The 7,590-nt window shown below is 38.1% G+C and overlaps 1 non-coding gene across 1 annotated transcript; it reads right to left on the reverse strand.

Annotated features, from left to right (window-relative positions):
- Positions 1-7,174: 7,174 nt before the first annotated feature.
- Positions 7,175-7,281, reverse strand: LOC133300047 (small nucleolar RNA R71). Its single transcript, XR_009750016.1, has one exon. It is a non-coding gene; the product is annotated as a small nucleolar RNA R71 (small nucleolar RNA).
- Positions 7,282-7,590: the final 309 nt, after the last annotated feature.

A 7,590-nucleotide genomic window follows, 5' to 3' on the forward strand; every position in this document is an offset into this window, starting at 1 on the left:
CTCTTTTTCTTTTTATTTTCCTAAACTCTTACTTCCCATTCTGTTTTGCCAAGTTTCCTTCCTAATACTAATTCTGACTTTACAAAAGCTTTACCAATATTTAATAGTCTACAATCCAACGTTTAACACCCCAAACAGAAACGGTCTTTTAGCATATACAGGGCTTATATTATTTATTCAGAGATTTAACTCTACAAGGCCATGTTTGCGTGAAAGAGAACCTAACAACATGCTGTCTATTTATTTAATTTCATTTGAAATCTGAATTACAACTAACTCTCTAAGCATGCTAGACAATACCGAACGAAGATGGGGAGAGAGGGTTCTAAATCTGAGTTTACCTTATAGAGTACACTCTTAAGCCAAGATTAAAACAAGGAGCAGCACTTAATCCTTCCAATGCTCCTAGAGAACAAGTTCAGCCTTTCAAGGTGTTGACCGAGTGCACAAAGAGAAGGGGGAAAAGATGAAGGTCTATGCTCAATCGTGCATGCAACGAAGGTTTCCTCTTATGCTCCAAGGCTTCGGCCTTTGATTCCATGCAAACAGAACAGTTTCCATCAATGCTAATCAAAAGGTGTAAGAACGTGGAAAGAATGAACACCTTAACTTAAAGAAAAGAAGAGGAATGCTAAGAGTCTTGGGTTTGGCTCAATGAGCTCACAGTTCTAGTAAGATAAGGGAATAGAGCGTAAATTCTTTCTTGAGGTTTATCACTCTATGGTGTTCACGGACATATGAGGTGAGACTATTTGTTGGAGATAGTAAGAAGGTGAATTCTTAATCAGAAAGGTGTTTGGCCGAGAGATAGGGAAGGAAATCCAAGTTTCATCTTAATGCCTATGTGTCGCGCATGCAAAAGGGGTTGAAGATTTTTGGTTGCCACTTGGTTAACACTCAAAGGCCGATTTAGTTTTGTTAAGAACAACAAGCAATAAGATTTTTTTGCTGCCCAAGGTAGCGCTAGATACAAGGGAAATAGGGGCTGAATTGGTTTTGTACAAAGCAACAAGCAAGGTCAGCTTTTTACTTCCCCTAGGCGTACAAAAGAGGGAAACAAAGATGGGTATGATTGTTTAGAAACATGTGATCAGATTTCTCTCTCCTACCTATGCGCCTAGAAGGAAAAGATTAAAGTGGTTGATGTCTTTTTAGCCAATAGAAACACATGCATGTTGACTTCTTACTTCCCATAGGACGCACGCTAAGGCCTAGGTAGCTAAAGTTTGTCTATTGCTACAAGCAATCAGCTTGTTATAGGTTCCTTTTCATGCGCACATGTGAGGGAAAAAGCAAGGGTGTGGTTTGTTGCCATGTGGGGATTTCCATCCAATCAAGGGTTGTCTAAAGGGATCCTTAAGATGAGATCATGACAACAAGATTTAGGGCTAAACCAAAACCCTCCACATGCCATGTGGACCGTCTACCCATAGGTGAAGTGTGAGTCCAAAATCTTAAATCCAATACTTAAGTTATTATATGACCAGCCCATTATTTTATAGTCCCCAAGTCTTTTAAATTTCCTCAACCCTTTGTAAATGTCGATATTACTTTATTCCTACATCTTCTGCTAAAGTTTCACATGCCTTAATAAATTCTCACCTATAATTATAACTCAATAATTCCCTACTCAGTATTAATTCCATATTAATAGTTATATAATCCGACATCAAAGCCTGTGATGCGCATAACTCGAATTTAACATCATATCCATAATCCTCATAACAATTTATATATATTTTTCCTAATTATGTGGGATGTTACAAGAATGCTGATAGTCGCTTTTCGGAAGAAAATTGCAGATACCGGTTTTGCTAGTTGGTATAAATGTGTACCGAAAAATTATCCCGAAACATTAATATAAGTGCATGTTAATTACTAGAATATTATATAGGACTTGTAAAATGAGTTTCAAGTCCAAATAATGAGAACTGGTGCCAGAAACTGATACTGGCTAAGAAAAGCGCGTACCGGAAAGGTGCTCAGAAAAATATAATAAAAATATGATAATTCTTGTAAAATTGAGTAGGTTAAGAATCCAAAGTTTGGGATTAAAATGCTAAGCGTAGCAATTAAAGCTAATACTGTGTGTTTTAAGCTTAAGTGGCTATATATACTCATTTAAGGGCACATTGCCCTAGATATCAGATTTTACAGCGTGAGAATTAGGGAGGCAGATCAGTTTGGGTTGTTCCTTTGGGTTCTTCTCCATTTCTTGAGCCAAGAAGTGATCTTTCTTGATTTTCTTCACACTTTCTCTTGGGGAAACACTTAGTTGGGTGTGATGGTCTCTTGTGAGTGGGAAAGGAACTTATTTTCTGAGTGAGGCTTCTGTATTGTGAGGGTAAGCTTGTTGTGTTCACGTTTTGGGAAGGAAGGAGCTTTCTTTTGGTGTTTTGAAGCTTCAAGGAGTTTTCTTGTTGGGTAAAAGAACCACCTTTGTGCACCATTTTCGTGTGCAGTGAGAGACAGAACCTTGGGAGTGTCTAGTGAGCTCCAAGAGCCTCTTTGTTCTGAGTTTTGAGCCTTGGTATGTTGTATCAACCTTTGTTCATGAGTTTAATGCTTAAAAATGGTACCTTGATGCATGTAAAGGTTAAAAGATGATAACTTAATGTTGGGTAACGATTAACACACCTAGAAATGCATGCTTAAATGTTTAGAATCAGTAAAAACCCAACCTTGGAAGGATATCTTCACGAAATGCAGTTTTTGCATTCTGTCGTGAAATATCCGGATATCTGCCCGAGAAATATCCGGATATGTGATATCCAGATATGGGATTTGGGTATACGGATATTGGATATCCAGATATTGTATATCCGGATATGGTGTGTGAGATATCCGGATATTAAATATCCAGATATGTCCCCGAGGAATATCCGGATATTTTGAGATTTCGAAGAACAGTAGCTGCATTGTTCATACAGTAGGCTATTGGGGGTTTGTGGACCCTAGATTGATGAAGTTAAACTTCTGTTTTAATTGAACTAAGTCAGAATCATGTGATTAAGGGCTTATGGCTTGGTATGGAGCCTTAAGACGTAAAACGTAAAGGAATGGTGTTGTCTTTAAGTTGTATGCTTGTGGTGCATAATTATTGATATGTTGTTGGTCCATATCAGATTGTGATCTGCTGTGTGTTGGACTTTGAGCTTGTGGCATTGCATAGCTAGCTTAGAGGTAAACTTTCGTGTCCTCGGTTTAGCCATGTTGTGGTTCCACCATGTCCCATGGGGGTATGGTTATATGCATGCTGTGTTACATGCTTTTGATGTTTTGGAAATGTTATTGAGCTGTTATATGCTAGTTCCTTTATGATATGCACGTGGTGTTCCACCTATACGGTAAGCCTGAGTATGTGGTATATACAAGATGGTGAGGCTGTGGGTGAGGTGCAAGCGGTGTTCCTTGTACTACATGTAGGTACGTATTCCTGCATTTCTCTGGCCAGTAGATAGTGATAAACACACATGGCATGAATATCTGTTGCACTGCATAGTTTTGGAACTGATATTGATATTAATGCTTTTAGAACTTATATTGCACATGTAAGTGAGCTTGGGGTTGAAGATCCTTGAGGACCCCTTGTCTTACTGAGATTTCTAGTTTAGAGATCTCACCCCACGTTTGGGGAATGCTTATTTCAGGAGCAGGTAATGTGGGGGTTGAGCGGCAGGAGGCCGGAGCTGAGTTAGATATTGATGATATTATATGCTGACATGTTGGATGCTGGATATGCTTGCTGCTTTTATGCTTTTAGCTTCATGTTATGATTTTGGATTATCCTGTTGAGACTCTGTCGTTTATGCTGTTGATTTGGTGAGCATGGGGATTGTCCATGCCACGTAGACTTGTTATGTCTTGTTTTAATTAGAGTTGTATTAATGTATCAGGATATTGTTCGGATTACGTGATGTAATGCCGTGACTTAGATACTCACTTTATATTTATATATTGAGGTATTTCAGTAGATGTCTTATTGCAATTTACATACAGGCGATATTTTATGAAATTGATTAAGTAATCAAGTTGGTAATTGATAATGACGTCATAATTGAAAAGAAAAAGAATATTCCGCATTTTAATTAAGCGTAGCTTAATACGATGTAATGATAACACTACCGGATATATACGGGGTGTTACACTGAGCATCCTTTATATAAGCCTAACTTTCTTCTTCCAAATTTATCCTTGTAAAACACGGTGCTGTAAATTTGCAAACTGGCGCGGGTCCGCGCCACTGTGGCGCTGGATCGCGCCAGATTTCTGGTCATTGGCCCTGCAAAGTGGCGCCGACTTGCGCCTGTGTGGTGCTAAGTTGCGCCACTTCTCTGGAATTTTGGCCGAAGCAATCATGATGTAGCGTGGAACTTCCAACCGTGTGAATTTGCGCCACCAAGCTTTTTACACTTTCGTATTTTCCACCTCTTCTTCCTATATAAACGAATAAATAAGTGAGAAATGTCATTGAGATGAAAAAGTCAATATAATAAGAAAATATGTATAAAAAGTGCTCTTTTATGACTTAATTCTCATCATTTTTAGCCTGGAAAACTACATCTGCCGGAGGCACATTAATTATACAAGTTGAAGCTTATGGATATTGACCAATGGCACAAGAATAAAGCTCAAAGGAGTTTTATGATCAATATGAGTAAGAACAAGTAATGAATGAGTTTGATTCAACGAGAATATTCAATAATGATTGTAAAATCAATGGAACAGTAAATCTTGGCTTTCTGAATTGTAATGAATGAGTTTATATAGGTGTTGGCACGAAACTAGCCGTGAGAAAGCTTATTGCCCCGTAAGTATTCGAATACTTTTCGTGAAGTATTCGAATACTTTATAAAGTAATCGAATACTTTTCTTAAGGTATTCGAATACTTTGTTCACAACATAAGTATTCGAATACAGTCAAGAAAGTATTCGAATACTTTCTCGACAGAGCATAGGTATTGCAGATTTTTGAGTTGTAAAGCATTCCTACTTGCCTCTAATCACTTTTAATGTAATTCCTTGATGAACCCTTAGTTCATCATGGTTTTTAGCAGGAATTAGGATCAAATTGTGTGATTAAATGATGAAAAACAAGGTTAATGTCCTAAGATGTCCTCAATTACAAGTTCAAGAGCTTTATTGGAAATTTGTATGATTCTTGTAGGAAAAGCAAGCTTGAAAGACAACTGGAGAAGGAAGAAGATTCTGGAGCTCAAGAGGAGAAAAATTGCCTAAGTGTTGAGCGCTAAAACGTCCACACTGAGCGTTTTAGCGCCCTGTTACAGGAAGAGGCCAAAGCTTGCTGGTGATGAGCGCTAAAACGTCCACACAGAGCGTTTTAGCGCGCTGCTACACTAAGAAGATGGAAAATTGCTGGTCTTGGACGCTAAAACGGCCTGCAATATGCGTTTTAGCGCCCTAAAGTGGAAAAAGATTCTGGTCTTCACCGCTAAAACGTCCAAATCAAACGTTTTAGCGTTGGAGTCAGTTAAAGTTAGTTGAGCATTCCCCAAGTTTGGACGCTAAAACGATCATTCCTTAACGTTTTAGCGTTGAAATCAGTTAAAAGCAGTTGAGCATACGTAAAGCATGGACGCTAAAACGGCCACTTATGGACGTTTTAGCGCCCACATCAGTTTTCTGTTTTTAATTGTAACACTATATAAGGCAAAGCCTCGACACTTAGAGGAGAATCTTGGGGGATCTGAACTCTCTCTCTCTCTTAAACTTAGTCTGACTTCTCTCTAAATTCTTTTAGTTTTTGTATTAGGATTTCCTTGTAATAGTTTGGATATTGAAGACTTTCAACATGGAAATGAAGTTTGCTTCTTCTTCTCTTATTTATTCCTTAGTCATGTCTGAGTAGAGTCTTTGTAGTCTGAATGCAATGGAACTCCATGATAATATTATGTTGATTTGATTAATATGATGAAGTATTTTTCATATGCTGATTTGAGATTTTCTGAGTTAATTATTTCTATCAATGAAGTAGTATAGAACAGGGATGTTTATATGACTTCTGTATTTGATAATCTCAACATCAGAATTCTAGTACTCAAGGGATTGATGCTAGAGTTCTGATGTAATCTTAAAACCTTAGTATTTCATGCGTGTATTAAGAAAGAAATCACCAAGGGATTGGGGTTTCTGATTAATGTTTCTATCAGGGTAGTAACGGATTACATCTTGATGATAAGTAAAAGGTTGATTAACACCATATGGAAAGGAATTCATCATATGATCAATTCTTATATGGTTTATCATGGAGGAAAGTTGTTTTCTGACTACTTGTTGTTTTTATTAATTCCTAATCTATATTTACTTGTGTCAATTTACTCAAAATCAATTTTCTGGTGACAAATTATTCATGATTTTTACAAACTCTTATTTGATTCAAATTAGTTTTCTATGGTATATTGGTGTTTGAACACAATTCCTCGTGGGAACGATCTTTACTCATCATTTTATTACTTGTACGACTAGTGCACTTGCTAGATCCGCACAAGTTTTTGGCGCCGTTGCCGGGGAATTTGTTTTTCAACACTAACTGATACTATAGAAATCTGAGATTGAATCCTTTTATTTTCAGTATTTTAGTTTATGTTAAATTTCTGGTCAATTTTGATTCTGGTACATGCGAGGTACACTTGATCCAAATTTGTTGTTATATGATCCAGAATTAGAAAGGACATTGAGGAAGCACAAAAGGGCAGCCAGGCAAAGGAGACAGTTGCAAGAAATTGGTGAATCAAGTACGGTTAATCAGGAAGATATAATGGCAGAGAATCACAGACCACCACCACCACAGAGGACACTGGGAGAGTACATGACTCCTGCAGTGGTTCCTCCAATTGGGAGTGTTGTGCGCCCAACAGTGGAGCCCAACAACTTTGAATTGAAGCCTGCTTTGATACATTTGGTGCAGAAGGATCAGTTTGTTGGAACCAGTGCGGAGGACCCTTACTTGCACATAGAGAACTTCCTATTGTTAAGTGATACTGTGAAGATAAACGGTGTCACAAGAGATGCAATTCTGTTGAGACTATTCACTCATTCACTGACGGATGATGCAAGGAGATGGCTGCAATCATTGCCACAAGGAAGTATAACAACTTGGGATGATTTGCAAACCAAGTTCTTGCAAAGGTTTTTCTCAGCATCCAAGAGGGCCAAGTTGAAGGATGAAATTACAAGCTTTAAGCAGAAAGAGTCAGAATCTATTTATGAGGCTTGGGAGAGATTCAAGACTTTGTTGAGAAAATGTCCACAGCATGGAATTGAGGCATGGCAACAAGCAGCAATCTTCCTGCAAGGAATGACCACTAACACTAGAACCTTGGTGCATGCCACTGCTAGTGGATCATTGACTACCAAGACCCCTCAAGAAGCCTTGGATATCTTTGAGTCATTAGCATCTCAAGAATTTGATAATACTCCAGTGGCTGACAGAAGGACAGGAATTATCAGGTTGGATGGGTATGATGCTTTGTTGGCAAGGAATGATCAACTGATGCAGACACAGAGACAACAGCAGCAACAATTAGATACCCTTATTAAGCAACTCTCTTCACAAAAGGTAGCTTCTGT

Source organism: Gastrolobium bilobum, unplaced genomic scaffold, assembly GCF_033153095.1.
Source record: "Gastrolobium bilobum isolate Gb01-03AN ecotype WA unplaced genomic scaffold, APGP_CSIRO_Gbil_v1 utg7979, whole genome shotgun sequence".
Taxonomy (NCBI): domain Eukaryota; kingdom Viridiplantae; phylum Streptophyta; class Magnoliopsida; order Fabales; family Fabaceae; genus Gastrolobium; species Gastrolobium bilobum.